The 17,047-nt window shown below is 42.9% G+C and overlaps 1 protein-coding gene across 17 annotated transcripts in view; it reads left to right on the forward strand.

Moving 5' to 3' along the window:
- LOC141110959 (galactoside alpha-(1,2)-fucosyltransferase 2-like) overlaps positions 1-17,047 on the forward strand; it is a 539,222-nt gene that overhangs the window by 420,756 nt on the left and 101,419 nt on the right. For 3 of the 17 annotated variants that reach the window (XM_073602781.1, XM_073602780.1, XM_073602797.1), the window contains exon 1: positions 16,110-16,504. The exons of 13 other annotated variants lie outside the window; for them this stretch is intronic. The gene's annotated coding sequence lies outside the window, so the exon portion shown is untranslated. Of the gene's footprint in view, positions 1-16,109; positions 16,505-17,047 lie in introns of those variants that run through there. One more of the 17 variants, XM_073602779.1, reaches the window with a different exon arrangement.

Consider the following 17,047-nt stretch of genomic DNA (forward strand, 5'->3'; position numbering starts at 1 on the left):
TATCTAAAGAAAGGCGTAATCATACTAGCCCGAAACTGTCTTGGAATACTTACGTTTTTTGTAAATGTATTTTCATTATAGTAAATTTTTATGTGCAGCAATCCTGCTTGAACTTTTCTTATACACTATATTACCAAAAGTATTGGGACGCCTGCCTTTACACTCACATGAACTTGGCATCCCAGTCTTACTCTGTAGGGTTCAGTATTGGGTTGGCCCACCCTTAGCAGCTATAACAGCTTCAACTCTTCTGGGAAGACTGTCCACAAGATTTAGCAGGGTGTCTATGGGAATGTTTGACCATTGTTTCAGAAGCACATTTGTGAGGTCAGGCACTGATGTGGACAATAAGGTCTGGCTTGCAGTCTCCATTCTAATTCATCCCAAAGGTGTTCTATCGAGTTGAGATCAGGACTCTGTGCAGGCCAGTCAAGTTCCCCTACCCCAAACTCACTCATCCATATTTTTATGGACTTTTCTTTGTGCACTGGTGTGCAGTCATGTTTGAACAGGAAGTGGCCATCCCCAAACTGTTCCTACAAAGTTGGAAGCATGAAATTTTTTAAAATGCCTTTTTATTTTGACGCCTTAAGAGTTCCTGACGAAGTTCCAGGGGCGGAACGAAACATGTAGATCCGTATAGGCGCAGAACCCCTTCACCCCCCCATGTACTGTACCCTGCATCATCTGTGCCACAGAAACACCTTCTGTTATTCCAGCCTGCTGTCCTGCATCTGCCATGCGCTTCATTGGACACACTTTATTTCCCTATATGGGATGTTAGTGGTCTGAATCCACTGTTGGGGATATCGTACACCTGCATCACCCACACAGGATATCTGTGAGGATTTCCAGGACTCCTGTCTGCTGAATGATTTGGCTGTGAAGCCATTTGGCTATTTTCATCTAGGATTACGGAACATACGAACACCTTACTAGAGCTGTTGGAAGGAAATGGAACAATGAGTAACCCACACACAGACAGATCGATCATATTGGCAATATCCATCAGAAACACAGAGTTCATTGGACATAGTGTGAATTACTGGCTGGATCAGATGTCTATTGTGTTTCCAGATTTGTTACAGTTCATGGTCTTTGAAGTCGCACACATAGGTTGGACTTGATGGACTTGTGTCTTTTTTCAACCTCACCTACTATGTAACTATGTAAGTCATGTACAAGTGGTGACTTTAGCTCAGATGCTATTGCCTCATTCATATTTCATATAAGCGGAGCCAGCAGTGGATCTATTATCCCCCCATGTGGTGCTTAATCATACACACCTCTAGCAGATTGCAGGCGATTACCTTCCAGTATCATTTATCTCTGTGATCAGGTCTCACAGGCATTTACCTTTACCTGTGAATCGGGATTGTTTACGGACTCTTTGAGTTGGAATACAAGACTCATTAGCAGGGCTTCAACTCATTCATTTGACTGTGAATTCATCCCCCAGGCTTACCCGTTTGGAAGGTTGCATTGCATTCACCCATAGCGGTTCTAAGGTGTAGTGCTCTCCATTCAGGCTCCTGTGTGGATGCTGGAGTCCCCATCACTCAACATACTCATTTTTGCAGGTGTAGTCACCAGGGGATCTCCATCTTTGTGAGGGGTCAGCGGTACAGCCGCACAGTGTCAGCTCCTCGTGGAGGTCCCGGCGATTTGATCCATTAGTCTAGGGGGTAGGGGAATTGGTGGGTGGGTGTGGGGGGGATTACAGTGTTGTGGGGGGGAGGTGGGATTAGTTTATACTGGTATTTTTGTATTTTTTGTATATATGTGCTGTTTTTATCACCTTTTATGGTCTGATTTTAAGGTGAGCGACCATTACACCTGGAGGTGATTGGTGAATGGAAGCATGATTTGGATATTCACTTTATTGCTCTATATTTGAAATGTCAGCTTTAGTGGAACGCTAAATATCACATTATGGACACTTATTATGCTTGAGAGCACATTGTTTATTTGCAGTGAAAGTTTTTTTAATGTTTTATCACTGATTTGTATTGTTATATGGTATAATCAGGTTGATATATTTAGCACTTTAATTTTATTTATATTTAAAGGAACAGCGTACCATTCGTTTTTCATAGGTACTGTACTTTTCATAGCTACTGCTTTCAGAACATATATACTGTTTGGGGGTTCGAAGAAAAATTTTAGCACAAAAATGCAGATTTTAACATGGATGTGAAAAATATCAAAATTGGTATAGCAGATCATGCACAGTGTACAGACAATCGGATTTTCTGACAACAAAAACCAGGGATTTTTTTCCGACGGTTGTTGGCTCAAACTTGTCTTGCATACACACGGTCACACAAATGTTGTCGGAAATTCCGAACGTCAAGAACGCGGTGACGTACAACACGTACAACGAGCCGAGAAAAATGAAGTTCAATAGCCAGTGCGGCTCTTCTGCTTGATTCCGAGCTGGCGTGAATTTTGTGCATCGGAATTGTCTACACACGATTGGAATTTACGACAACGGATTTTGTTGTCGGAAAATTTGAGATCCAGCTCTCAAACCTCTGTTGTGGGAATATATAAGGACATGGAACTGGGGCAATTATATCCCCGGGACTTTAACGGTGCTCAAAATGATTCAAGGTAACTGAAGTTACAAAAAATATAAATATGCAACTATATAGATATAAAACCACAATTTTTTATTTAGAAAAAGACATAATCACATATATTTAAAAAAAGATCCACTTTTTGAAAAGGCACACAGGCCCATCATGTTAGAAATACCAATTAGCGACTCGACATGTTTCGCTCAACTTCTTGAGCTTCATCAGGAGTTTATGGTACATAAATGGTCTCAACAAGCCTGATTGAAAGAAAAAGCACTGTGCATTGATTGTGGATATAGGAACGCAGAAAATCGCATTTCCAATTTTTGGCGGGTCTCAGATACTGATACCTCCCAAGTATAATGGTCACAGAGGGACTAGTGTATAGAGTAGTAATAACACACTAGGGTTGAATCAACAGTAAATATGGTAGAGGGCCTTTACCAAGGCCAGTCAGCATATAGAGTCATTTGTATTTGCAGGTCTCAAAAAAGATGACAGCTGCCTGCAGGCTAAATTAATGAAGCTAGAGGAACCTTGCAGTACACATATGCTGAATGTAGAGGATTAAATGGACCAACACGGACGGGGAGGGAAAGCACCACCTCCCCTTACATCCAGAAGCCTCTGATCTGTTGTGGGAAATTCCGACAGCAAATGTCTGATGGAGCCTACACATGGTCGGAATTTCCGACAACAAGCTCACATCGAACATTTGTTGTCAGAAATTCCGATCATGTGTACGCAGCATTAGACTTTCATTTGAATGTTTTTGAAAATTGAAAATATTGTTTGAAAGCGCTAAAATGTCATCCTTTTGAAAGACATATTACACAGCTTAAATTACAATATGTACAATTTTTCCCAAATAAAAAAAAAAACAACATTCACAGTTAGAATTTCATTATTTCAAGAAAAATTCCTATCTTGCCCCATCAAATTGTGTCCTACAGTCAAAAGTGAATGTCGATTTTACCCCACTAACCGATAGAAAAGCAAAACAAATGTTCTGAAAAAAAAATAATTCAAACTAAATTCTACTGGCCTATGGCCAGTTTAACCCATTTTAGATTTAAAATTTCATTGGATATTTTTTATAACAAAGTAGAAAATATCGTTTTTTTTTTTAAATGTTCAGCCTTTTTTGTTTTATAGCACAAAAAATAAAAAAAACCCGGTGGTAATCAAATACCACCAAAAGAAAGCTAAGCTCTATTTGTGTGAAAAAAAAAAAAGTTTGTTTGGTTACAGTGCTGCATGACCGCGCAATTGCCAGTTAAAGTAGCACGGGGCTGAATAGCAAAAAATACCCTGGTCATGAAGGGGGTAAAACCTTCTAGAGGTCAAGTGGTTAAATAAGAAACATGTTATACTTACCTGCTTTATGCAATTGAATTGCAGCCCCGAACCTCTGGGGTACCCCTGCTTGCGTTCCTGGCTCCTCCTCCTTTCCAAGTGCCCCCATAGCAAGCTGCTATTGGTTGAACTAGATGGAGTGGTGTCTTTTTTCAACCTAACTATGTAACTATGCTTGCTGATGGGGCACTCATGTGGGCTTGATCCCAAGCCATGCCATCTGCATCCTTAGACATAAACAGAGCAGCTTGGCCCTGCCCCCCTGATCGCTTGTCACAGGATTTGACTGACAGCAGTGGGAGCCAATGGCCTTCGCTGCCTCAGCAAAGCTTGTGAGAGCAGGAAGAGCAGACAGAGCCTCTACAGATATACACAGCTAGTTTGCATTAGCTGAAATACAAAATCAATTGCTTTTGCTCTTGTATTGCCTTGCTCTGCAGGAGCTTTCTACCCTGACCTGTGTGAATTATATATATATTGCAAGGAATTAAAGCTGAACTCCAGACAAACATCTAAATTCACAATGAAATACAAAGTGAAAACGTTTCCCTCTGTGTAGGAGCTTCCTGTAATAAAGACCGGTCACCATCAGTGCTGGGTCATCTATAACCCAGGGTGAACATGCCAAATTGCCCCCCCTTAAGATGTATGAGCATTGTGTCAACAAAAACCCCTCTCGCTAATCTGCATGCATGCAAGCTCAAATCCTTTCATTCCACATAGGCTCCCAGCACAATCCCCCCCCCCCCAAAAAATCCTCCTCCCTAGCACAAATCCTCTACCCCTCAAATTTGCCTCCGAGCACAAATCCCCCCCCCAACTCCAAAGCCCCCCTTCCAGCACTAATCCCCCCTCTAATTTCCCCTCCTAGAACAAATCCCCCCACCCTAATCAATATTACCTTTTCTAGCACAAATTCCCCATCCTAGCACAAATACTCTTCCCTCATCTCCCCTATCAACACAAATCCCCCCCCCCAAATTCCCACTCCTACCACACCTCCCCAAATTTCCCCTAGAAAAACAATTCTTACCTCCTGCGGCCTCCCCGCACAAATCCCCTCCCCGCAATCTCCTTGTGGTAATAATGAAACTTCACATTATACCACAGTGCCCAGGGCAATTGCCCCTTCTGCTTAGCCCTTGCCTCCGGTCACCATTACTTTCTCTCATTCCACAGAGTGACTGGTCTTGTGTCCTCCTGGCTCCTCTAGTTTTCTGAAAGCAGCGATAATGTCACTGCTATTTTTACAAGATAATATCTGGTTTTGCAAAGGCATTTCATACTCATGAAGCAGATTTATATCCTTTGCGGCTATTGAGGAGTATATTTAAGTGAATGTTTTTGTTGCCAAAGTTTAGCTTAAAGTGGTAGTAAACCTCTGGGGGGATTTTTTTTTTTTTAAACCTGAAAGACAATGTCATAATGTGCTAGTATGCATTGCATACTAGTACATTATGTGAAACTTACCTGAAAATGAAGCCTTCCAGCACCGTTGACTCTGGCTTTGTGAGTATCCGGAGCCGTGATGACGTCACTAGCTAAAGAACTGGCTGTTAGCACAGCTGAGCAATCTAAGTGTTGTAATTGCAAAAGTTGCAGTGTATGCAGCTTTTGGTTTAGGTCACTGTCAGATGGGTGATTTGGTTACCGTATATGGTTTGGTATGCCAATAGTTAAAGTCACTCAGTCATTGCCTACAAACACTGCTAAAACTCAGTCACTAATAAAGGAGCAGCAATGGACAAACACGTTGCATAACTCCAATCACATTAAAGGATTAGGGATGAACTTTGGGCTCAAGTTAACCATGAGATCAACCCTAGCCCAAGCTGTTTGCTGAACAAACAAATCAAATAGCCGTTCCCCGCTAATTGATATTTAACCATTGGCCTACTGGGCACTTCCACCCCCTTCCTGCTCACGCCAATTTTCAGCTTTCAGCACTGTCACACTATGAATGACAATTGTGCAGTCATGCAGCACTGTACCAATATAACATTTTTATCATTTTTTTGAGATGGGTGAGCTTTCTTTTGATGGTATTTAATCACCACTGCATTTTTTAGTTTTTTGCTTAGCAAATGAAAAAAGACCAAAAATGAAAAAAAACACAAACTTTTTTCTTCGTTTCTGTTAAAAAATTTGCAAAAAAGTAATTTTTTCATCTTCACTGATGTGTTCTGATGAGGCTGCACAGATGGGCACTGATATGCTGCACTGATGGGCACTACTGATAGGCAGCACTGATGATCGGTGCTCTGATTATCAGTGTAAATGTGTGCTATCACAGGATAGCCGGTCATCAGCTTTCTTTTCCTCCCCTTCTGACAGCACTGAGGAAAGGAAATGGCGATAACTGGCACTTCTTTACATGATCAGCTGTGATTGGACCCTGCTGATCACATGGTAAAGGGACACTGTGATTGGCCCTTTACCTCGATCTGTGATCAGTTACGTCTGAAGGACACAGTGATCACAGAGCATGCCCAATTCCCACCTGTAGGGGGTTGGGGTTCTGGGAAGACGTCAATGGACACCCTCTTATAACTGGACAAGCACGCTGTAGCCATCTTTCGATGGTAGTGCGGTCGGCAAGTGGTTAAAAAAACTTTTTTTTTTTTACATTGGTACAAGTGCCCCGCATGTTAGCCTTGAAAAATATGTTTGGGGTTCACCAATTTAAGGCTGGGTTCACAAATCCTCACTAAGGCTCCATTCACACCTACGCATGTTGCTTTTGACCATTTTTGCAGTGCTTTTTGCTGTGCTTTCCGTGTTTTCAGCAACGTGCTAAAAACGCACTACATGCTTTTCTACACCGTCTCCACTGAACTCTATTGAACCAAAAAAGCAAAAAAAAGCAGCGTTTTGCATTTAACAAAGTCCCTGGCCCTTTCCAAAAACGTAGGGGCACAAAAATGCATTGATGTGAACGTGTTCCATAGGAACTCATGTTAAAAAACATGTCCTGCATTTCTACAAAAAACATGAAAAAAACACATTGGTGTGAATTGAGCCTTACGGGAAACTGTAGTTGGGGAACAGTAAAACTTTGTATCTATAGTAAATGCTTAGGATACCTTAACAAGAAAAAAGTTTTTCCATTAGGCTTCTAAGTTAGGTGTGATCAGGAGACAATGAGAGGTGCCCACAGCCCCAAGTAGAGGTTAAAGTTTAGGGGGCTCTTGGCAATGTTGCAAAATCTGTGGGTTACCAATCAAATCAGACTGGTTTGGAAATGGTACTGGCAAAGTCCCAGCTCCGGATCCTGCAGCCTGTGTGTGAATGTGACTCAGAGAGCCTCCCACATCTCATTGTGTTTGGGTGCTTTATACTATTAGTGACAAGTCAGTGGCTCAATGAGTGTACTGGATTCACTTTGCAATTCACAACCAGCCAGCCTGAATTACTAAGGTCTCTGCTCCACCAGATGGCCTGTGCTCTGCCCATATCCCAGAGTCAGTCTGTGTTACTCAGCTCTGCCAGGAACCCCACAGAATCATTTTATGACATAATGGTTGTTAACAATTTTAGAAATGTTTATATTTTCCTGGTTTTGAAACAGGCTTTGGCAGGATATCAACATCATATCTAGGGACAACCTTGGCTTCTGAGCACTGTGTATACCAGGACACTGTGCTGGGACCTTGCCTTCAGACACTCAGCTTAGTTATACTACTCAGGACCAGACAGTTTACACAAAAATATTTTTCTCTGAAGTTAATTTATTTTTTGTGTACCTGTTAAAGATACATTTAAAACTAAGCTCCAATAATTTGATCTACAGGGTAACCCCCCTTGCCCCTGCACTACAATGGTTAAATGCTTCTCTAGTCTAGGGGGAACAGTGATAAGTGTTAATACCTTATTCCCGGCTCCAGCAGGCTCCCTCATTCCATGTGACCCGTCAATGCTCCTGCCCGCCTCTCTAAGGTGCTCTTGGATGCATAGCTCCCAACTGTCCCTGATTTTGAGGGACTGTCCCTGATTTTGAGGGACTGTCCCTGATTTGGAGCAATGTCCCTCTGTCCCTCTTTCCCCCTCATTTGTCCCTCATTTTAGTCTGATATATATAGTTGTATATAAAAATCACTTTTTTCTTTCAAAAAGTGTTCCCCAGTGCTAAATCTTTCATCCAATTTCTAAATTGCTACACCTGTACATTTCAAAAGCCAATATAAAGGAATAGTAGTGGTAAAAAAAAAGCCCTGTGGATTTAATTAACCTTTTTTTTTTTGGTTAATTCGCCTTTAAGGGGGTGTGGCAGGGGACGTATCCTATGCCTACATACATTTGCTAGTAGGTGTCCCTCATTCCCATCTCAAAATGTGGGGAGGTATGTTGGATGAGGTCACATACTTGCTTCCTACATGTACAAGTCAGGGTTAATAGCCCTGCCTTGTGCATGATGATGTTGTTGATGGACTGCCCAAAGCCCCGGGCATTTGGGTAGAGAAGAACAGTGCTGGAGCCTGCAGCACTGAGGGATAGGAGAAGTAGTACACCTTATCCCTGCACTCCTAGATAAAATGAACATTTAACCCTTGCAATGTGGGGGGGGGGGGGCAGGGGTAAGAGTAGGTTTACTAATTCCTGGAGTTCAGCTTTAAATCCAACAGTGAAACTTGAAATTTTAAAAGAGAAGTGTAACGACACCCCGAGTACGAAAGGGGTTAAAGTTGTTTAGGACAATCCCTACCCGAACACCAAGGCAGCTACCGAACACTCCGATCAGCCAAACAAGAAACCCATACGAATACCCCCCCCAATAGGAGACAAGGCTCTGTCTTGAGGGTCAAACAGGAATCAACTCATTTATTTATTTTCACACATGGACACAACAGATAAAGTAACTCTTTCTCCCCACCCTTGGAAAATCGGGCAGGACAAACTGTCCAATGACAACGTCTCATCAGCACACAGTCTTATAAGCAAGGAGGGCTGCTGGAGGAATCCCCCCTCCCTCCATAGAAATACACATCCTGTGATCCAAGGCAGACAAACACAATAGAACAATAGAATACAGCCCCACCCCAAACTAGCACAGAAAACAGTACACAACAGCATGAGACAACACACAGTATATACACAACATTGTGAAGCAGTCACTATTTATAATATGGAAGATACGGGGTTCCCAGAGTTTTGTGTTTTGGGGGGACATGGACTTGAATCCAAAGTAACATTAGTTCAGGGTCCCCAGGCAAACACCTCACAAAGAGTTTTGTTCCCTTAAATTCCATGGCCCATAGTCAAAAGGCAAGAGGCCTGCATTCAGTCCTCTCCAAAAGCCTCTGTGCCGGCTAGGTCTGCCACAAGAAGTATGGAATTTCATTTTTTTTTGTAATCGCACTTCCCTAGGTGGATGCAGCATCGGTCCCCTTTCGGCTCTAAGAAGCAGGGAGGAGCTCCCCGAGGGGAGAGCTGGTGACTGTCAGTCACCGCTGTCTGCTCTGCCCCCCCCACGCTCACTGGAGTGCTGGGCTGTGGATTGTCAGAAGTGGCCGGCTCAGGCTCTCATCGGATCGCTGAGAGGCTGAGCCTGTTGTCAGTCCAGCCAAATGGGCAGTTGCCGACCATATGGTTGCGATCTGTCCTGAGCCTGGACCGGCTGTCTGCTGAAAAACAGTTCACAGGAGTGCAAAACAGACTGCACTTCTGTGATCCATGGAAGCATGGAAGTAAGTAAGTATGATCAAATAACACATTTTGAAACTATTGTGAAAATGATTCCTAAAGCACTGCAGTTTAGCTAAAGAGAAACTTTAAGCTACAGTTTGTCTAATAGAAACTGCAGACAGAGCTCTCTAATATGGATAATTCACTACTAAAGAGTTATCATGTTGTGTAAAAAATGTTCTTCTTCCATCAAAGAAGCAAACCAAGAGGCTTTAAAATCATGAAAATTAGCCCTCCACCTAGTGGGTCAAATACAGGAAACACAATATTATTATGCTGTATTTCATATTAATTGACTCAAAAGAAAAGAAACATTAATTTGCTAGGAAAGAAAGAAAAGCCTTGTGTAAAATAAAATAAGTCACTATATTTGTAGCTCACACAGAGCTTGAGACTGCTATGCTGCTTGGCCCAGCACTATCACATTGGTGGGTCCTGCTCCTCCTCACCTGGAAGTCCTTTATCGTGATCTGCTGGTTTCTCTGCTAGCAAGGATCATCATCTTCTACATGGCCCTGAATCTGGATGCAGGTTAGTGTATTTACTAGGTCAAGTTTCACCCTTTCTCAAGCATACTAGAGTATGACGGGAAGGCTGCATGGTACAGAATCCTATAAAAGGTCCAGCCTCGGTATAAGGTGTCAGTGTTGGTGAATAAATTCTACCCCCAACTTTCAAAGATGTGCTGGAGATGCCACAAAATATTTTGGGGCTATGCTTTCTGCTACATCAGTTTTGGATGTGAATTAAAAATGTATTTCTGAATTGACATCCACAGATCTTGGCACAGACCACTGCGATACTTGTTACACATTAATCCACTACCTTTACACTGCTATAAAAATTCACAGACTGTCCATATGTTGAAATTGTGCTTACATTTCTGACCTTTGGAAGCAAACTTCTCAGCTGACATAACTGGTTTGCTAGCCTGAATGAAATCAGATCTATGGACAGCCTGACAGCTACGCTCTATAATAGAAAAGATACATTTAGGGACACCTGGCTGCCATGGAAGTCCTATACTTGTTCTCCCTAGTACCTTCACTCAGTATTTGGAATGGGGATCCATGTACAGTGACCAGCTGGCACCTGATTTTGAATGTCACTATTCCTCTTTTTGCTGGTTTCCTGTTTGGGAGGGAAGTGGAAGTTGATGAAGTGGAGAACTTGACTCTTCTCCATCCCTTCCCCCTTGTCCCCTTCCCCTTGTCCCACCTTTTACATCTCCATACATATACTATATTATTAAAAAGTATTGGGACACCTGTCTTTACATGCACAAGAACTTAGTCCATAGGGTTCAATATTGAGTTGGCCCACCCTTTGCAACTATACCAGCTTCAACTCTTCTGGGAAGGCTGTCCACAAGGTTTGTGCGTGTCTATAGAAATGTTTGACCAGTCTTCCAGAAGCGCATTTTATGAGGTCAGGCACTGATGTGAACGAGAAGGCCTGGATCGCAGTCTCCGCTCTAATTCTAGGTCCATAAAGACATGGATGAGTGAGTTTTGGGTGGAGGAACTTGACTGGCCTGCATAGAGTCCTGACCTCAACTCGATAGAACAACTTTGGGATGAATTAGCGCGGAGACTGCCAGCCAGGCCTTCTTGTCCAACAACATCACTAACCCGCATTCAGATTCAGACCTCACAAATGCCCTTCTGGAAGAATGGTCAAACATTCCCATAGACACACTCTGAAACCTTGTGGACAACCTTCCCAGAACAGTTGAAGCTGTTATAGCTGCAAAGGGTGAGCCAAATCAATTTTAAACCCTACAGACTTAAGCCCCATACACACTATTAGATTTTCTGCAGATTTTTGTCTTCAGATTTACCAAAACATGTAGTACAAGGGCCTGCCTGGTTGCATACAAATTGAAATGCTTAAGGTTTGACCTCATATTATATGGTTTTGGTAAATCTGAAGACAAAACTCTGCAGAAAATCTAATAGTGTGTATGGGGTCTAAGACTGGGATGCCATTAAAGTTTATGTGCGTGTAAAGGCAGTCGTTCCAATACTTTTGACTATATAATGTATGTTTTTCCTTTTTCTTGGCCCCGTTGCATGACACCATAGTCAAAATCCATCCTGATTAATTTAGGGACTCAGTTCCTGAGTTCATTTACTTCCCTCTTTATTCCCAATACACTAGGGATTGAATATATACAGAAGTTAAAAGTTATACAGTGTTCTGATGGAGATATCTACCTTCCTTTAGTTCCAAGACTGGAGGAGCCCTATCTAGAACTGAAACTCTTCTGAAAGCAACATTTGCAATGCAACCATTTCCAGACCACCCACTGTGGATTTACCTTGCTACTTTGATATTAAATACCATTGTTATGGCAGCAGATAGCTTCCATAACCCTGGTATTTTCTTCAGCGGCGGGCAGTCCACTTTATGATAAAAGTGGTCTCGGTGGCAGATTCGCCGCAAGATCACTTTTATTGGCGACGGGAGATGTGCCCACTCCCCTCTCGTCGAGCCCCGGTCGTCTCCGCCGCTTTCCGAATCTGTCGGTAGTGGCGGAGACGATCCGATGCTGTCCCCTGAGAGGCAGGAGGTCGAGTGAGAGAATGATGGCCCCCACTCGACTCTGTGCCATTGGATGACGGGAGCGACGTTAAACTTCAATTTCGCCCAAAGGCCTTAAAAGGGACAATTTTTTTTTTATGGGAAAAAAAAAAGTAAAATAAATAAGAAAAAATTTAAAAGCGCCCCGTCCCTCTGTGCTCGCACGCAGAAGTGAGTGCATATGTAAGTCCTGCCCGCATATGTAAACGGTGTTCAGACCACACATGTGAGGTATTGCCATGGTTGTTAGAGCGAGAGCAGCAATTCTAGCCCAAGACCTCCTCTGTAACTCAAAACTGGTAACCTGTAGATTTTTTAAACGTCACCTATGGAGATTTTTAAGTGTCAAAGTTTGTCGCCATTCCACGAGTGGGCGCAATTTTGAAGCATGACATGTTGGGCTAACTTTACTGTTTTCTTATTTTTTTAATTAAAAAAAGTGAATTTTTTCCCCAAAAAATGCGTTTGTATGACCGCGCAAATATGGTGTGCCATATATATATATATATATATATATATATATATATATAAAATATATATAATGTTTGGTGGTTCTAAGTGATTTTCTAGTAAAAAAAAAAAAATATATATATATATATATATATATATATATATATATATATATATATATATATTAACTTGTAAACACCAAGTGTAAAAAATAGGCTTGGTCCCTAAAGTGGTTGTAAACATGACATATGAACAAAGCATATACTTCTATAATGTGTACTGGTCTCAGTCCAGAACACTAACTGTCATTTCTGTCTGCTGCCTCGTTCCTCTGCTATCAGCATGAGTCACTTCTGACAAGTTTTCCTGACACCAAGAGAAAAATGGTGACAGGGGAGTGAGCTGATTGACAGCCTCAGCTTTGTTCCCATGTGCTGTGTGAGGGGGGTCCTCTCTCTCCAATCAACTCTCAAAGCTCTCCTCACTGATAAAACTTCAGCTCTCTACCCCATTATTTTCAGAGCTGAGAGAGCCTGTGCAAATTTTGCACTTTGAATGGCTGTAGGGGGAAGATGGCTGTAGATAAACAGGTACAACTTATGTAGGAGGATTTGTTTCATCTCTGTGTATCACCCTTATTACCACTTTTAGGGCTCTTTCACATGGGGGATCCGTATGTCCGTTTTTCATCCTTCCGTTTTCGGATGAAAAACGGACATACATGTATCCCTATGGAGCGTCGGATTTCGGCGGTGACATATCCGCTGACATCCGACCCGCTCCGATCCGAAAAGTGTAACGGAGGAAAACCCTACTTTTCCATCCTTTTTCGGATCGGATCGGGTGACACTACGGTCCGTCATCATCCAATCCCCCATAGGGGAGAGCGGCGTTTTGACAGTTCCATCGCTGCACGGTGTGCAGCGATGGACCTGTCATCTTCCTGCTCAGCGGGGATCGGCGCAGCGATCCCCGCTGAGCAAGCGGGTGTTCACGGGGCGGATCATCACTGATCCGCCCCGTGTAAAAGAGCCCTAAGGGAAAATGATTTCTAGGGCTTATATACATTGTTGCAATGCATTACCACACCCAACACCTGCAATCAACACGAGTTGTGGTGCAATGTAGATGTGTTTTGGGTGCCATTCATTTTAACACATTGCACAAGGTACATCTCAACACACTTACACGCTTTTATTAAAGTGGTTGTAAACACTTTACAACCACTTTTTGCTACAGGTAAGCCTATAATAAGGCTTACCTGTAGCGACCCCGGATATCTCCTAAACCTGCACGGATTAGGAGATATCCCCTGTATCTGCATGTGCCGACGTCATCGTATGTGCCGTTGCTTCAGTTAGACTGTGGCGTTACCGGCGGCTCCCGTGCGCATGCGCAGGAGTGATTTCATCGTGGCTCCAGCCAATCACAGCGCCGGAGCCCCGCAATTCCCGGAAGTAACTCCGGGAGCAAAGTTGCCGGCCAGAGCGGTGTACGAGGACCGCTGTGGGGGCTTCGATCTAAGGCAAGTAATACATAATGAGCTAGTATGCTATGCATACTAGCTCATTATGCTTTTGTCTTGCAGGTTTTTTTTGTTGTTGTTTGTTTTTTTCGTGGGTTTACAACCACTTTAATATGAGTTCTGGAATAACACACATTTTACTGCATTTTACAACAACACATACATTATATTACTATATTATTATTATAGCAACACACATACATTATATTACCAAAAGTATTGTGACGCCTGCCTTTACACGCACATAAACTTTAGGGCATCCCGGTCTTAGTCCGTAGGGTTCAATATAGCGTTGGCCCACCCCTTGCAGCTATAACAGCTTCAACTCTTCTGGGAGGCTGTCCACAAGGTTTAGGAGTGTGTCTATGGAATGTTTGACAATTCTTCCATTTGTGAGGTCAGGCACTGATGTTGGACGAGAAGGCCTGGCTCACAGTCGCCACTATAATTCATCCCAAAGGTGTTTTATCGGGTTGAGGTCAGGACTCTGTGCAGGCCAGTCAAGTTCCTCCACCCCAAATTTGCTAATCCATGTCTTTATGGACCTTGCTTTGTGCACTGGTGCACAGTCATGGTAGAACAGGAAGGGGCCATCCCCAAACTGTTCCCACAAAGTTGGGAGCATGAAATTGTCCAAAATATCTTGATCTGCTGACGCCTTAAGAGTTCCCTTCACTGAAACTAAATTTGACCAAGCCCAACCCCTGAAAAACAACCCCACACCATAATCCCCCCTCCACCAAATGATTCGGACTAGTGCACAAAGCAAGGTCCATAAAGACATGCTTGAGCGCGTTTGGGGCTGAGGAACTTGACTGGCCTGCACAGAGTCCTGATCTCAACCTGATAGAACACCTTTGGGATGAATTCAAGCGGAGACTGCGAGACAGGCCTTCTCATCCAACATCAGTGCCTGATCTCACAAATGCACTTCTGGAAAAATGGTCAAACATTGCAATAGACACATTCCTAAACCTTGTGGACAGCCTTCCCAGACGAGTTGAGGCGGTTCTCACTGCAAAGGGTGGACCAACTCAATATTGAACCCTACGGACCAAGACTGGGATGCCATTAAAGTTCATGTGCGTGTAAAGGCAGACATCCCAATACTTTTGGTAATATAGTGTATGTGTATGTTGTCTTACGCTGTCCATACATATAAAGATCTCTCTTGTTCAGCTGAGCAAGCAGAATGAGAGAAGTCAATAGAATCCCCCATCCACACCAAATGGTGAGAATGGACGGATTGAAGTTTGTTGAGCCGTGTGGTTTTTAGCAGGTTTACATTAATCAGCCCACATGGGAGCTGTGTTTGGCCAGCTTTCAGATGGTTATCCACAGGAGGTTTTCTTGCTGGGTTGTTGAGATGGATTCCCATCCCCAAACAATGTACCACGGGGGGTCTGCCACAATCACTGTACCCCTTCTCCACAAAAAATAAGACAGTTGGCTTTTGGCTGCAATGTGATTTATGAACATAATGGAAAATCTCTCCATGCATCAACAAATACGTTTGAAAGGTGGTACCATTCATTTATTGAGATCCCATGATGGGTTGGTTAAAAACCAACCCTTCTGGTGGCATTATGCAGCCAGCTCCCAGAGATCTGCCGGAGCTGCAACAAATAGGACTTTAATTAATGTCCTCCCACAACAAGAACCTGACAACCAGTCATCGGGAAAGGGAAAAAATAAAGTCATATCCAACTTTTACTTCAGATAATTTTCTGCACTTCCTGCTACCCTAAAATAACAGGAAGTGAGGTGAAATCTCCCCAGTGGGGACACGGATAGCTATAAAAGTCTTACAAACGCAAACACGTTACCGTCCCAAAAAATGAAACTGAGGTTCAGCTTATCTTTATGAACAATATCAGGCTTCGTGTGAACGTGCATTAAAGGCATGTAGACACAGAGGGAGAAACCTGAAAGGACTTCCGCACTCAGCAGCCTCTTTGTTAGGCAAATGACCCACGCCTCATGCCCCGAGGAACAAGAACCGAGATGAGGGTTCCCATCTTTATACATTCAGGGAAAAATAAAACTAGTAAGGCAGGTGTTGTACAGGGAGAGCCCTAGTACTTTGAAACCTGATGCTTCTCAGGAAATGATGGAAAGCAAATCTCCTGTACCATTGCTGGACTCTGACACCTAGTGCCGGTAGGGCGCCTTACAAAGATACATACTTCCATTCCTTTTTAATGACACAATCTCCTGACTTGACGAGTACATCTGTCAGCGCACAGGACTTTCTACCTGCCTTCTCCCACAGGTACACAGATGGTCTAGGAGCAAGAGAGCTGCAACGTTCTCCTTGTAGATCCCACAGGTAAGGAGCATGATCCATACCGTATAATCTTCTAGAACTGATCCTTGATTAACATCTTCGGTATTTTAAGTGAAATCCAAGAGATGATCTGATCAAACTGTACCGTTTTGTGATATCGTTGGTCTGGTTTATGAGCAATTCAGTTGCTGCTGTTTTTTTATGACTTCAAAAGCTGTGACTTCTCCAGGGCTTTTCCAGTCCCTTGACTTTAATTAAGAAGCAGGTAGAATTCATTCCATGGGTAGCCCATGTGGATTGAAGGGTTATGCGTCTCCATGGAAAACATACAGTAGTTGGTCTGAGATATTTGTTGTAGCAGTGTATTTCGCTTTATGAATAAGTCATGTTATGAGTGCAGGATTGCCAGCATTTTATGTTTTAGCATTTTTTTTAATTCTAGTTTTGTAACACGTATCATCACACGTAGCAGACATGTAACATCCTAATGACACACACTTTAGAAACATTGTATGGTCAGTCCGGTAGCTTGTACCTTAGGTTGCATTCACACACGACTGCGGGCGGAATCGGAATTCCGCCTCG

This window comes from Aquarana catesbeiana, linkage group LG10 (genome assembly GCF_042186555.1).
Source record: "Aquarana catesbeiana isolate 2022-GZ linkage group LG10, ASM4218655v1, whole genome shotgun sequence".
Taxonomy (NCBI): Eukaryota; Metazoa; Chordata; class Amphibia; order Anura; family Ranidae; genus Aquarana; species Aquarana catesbeiana.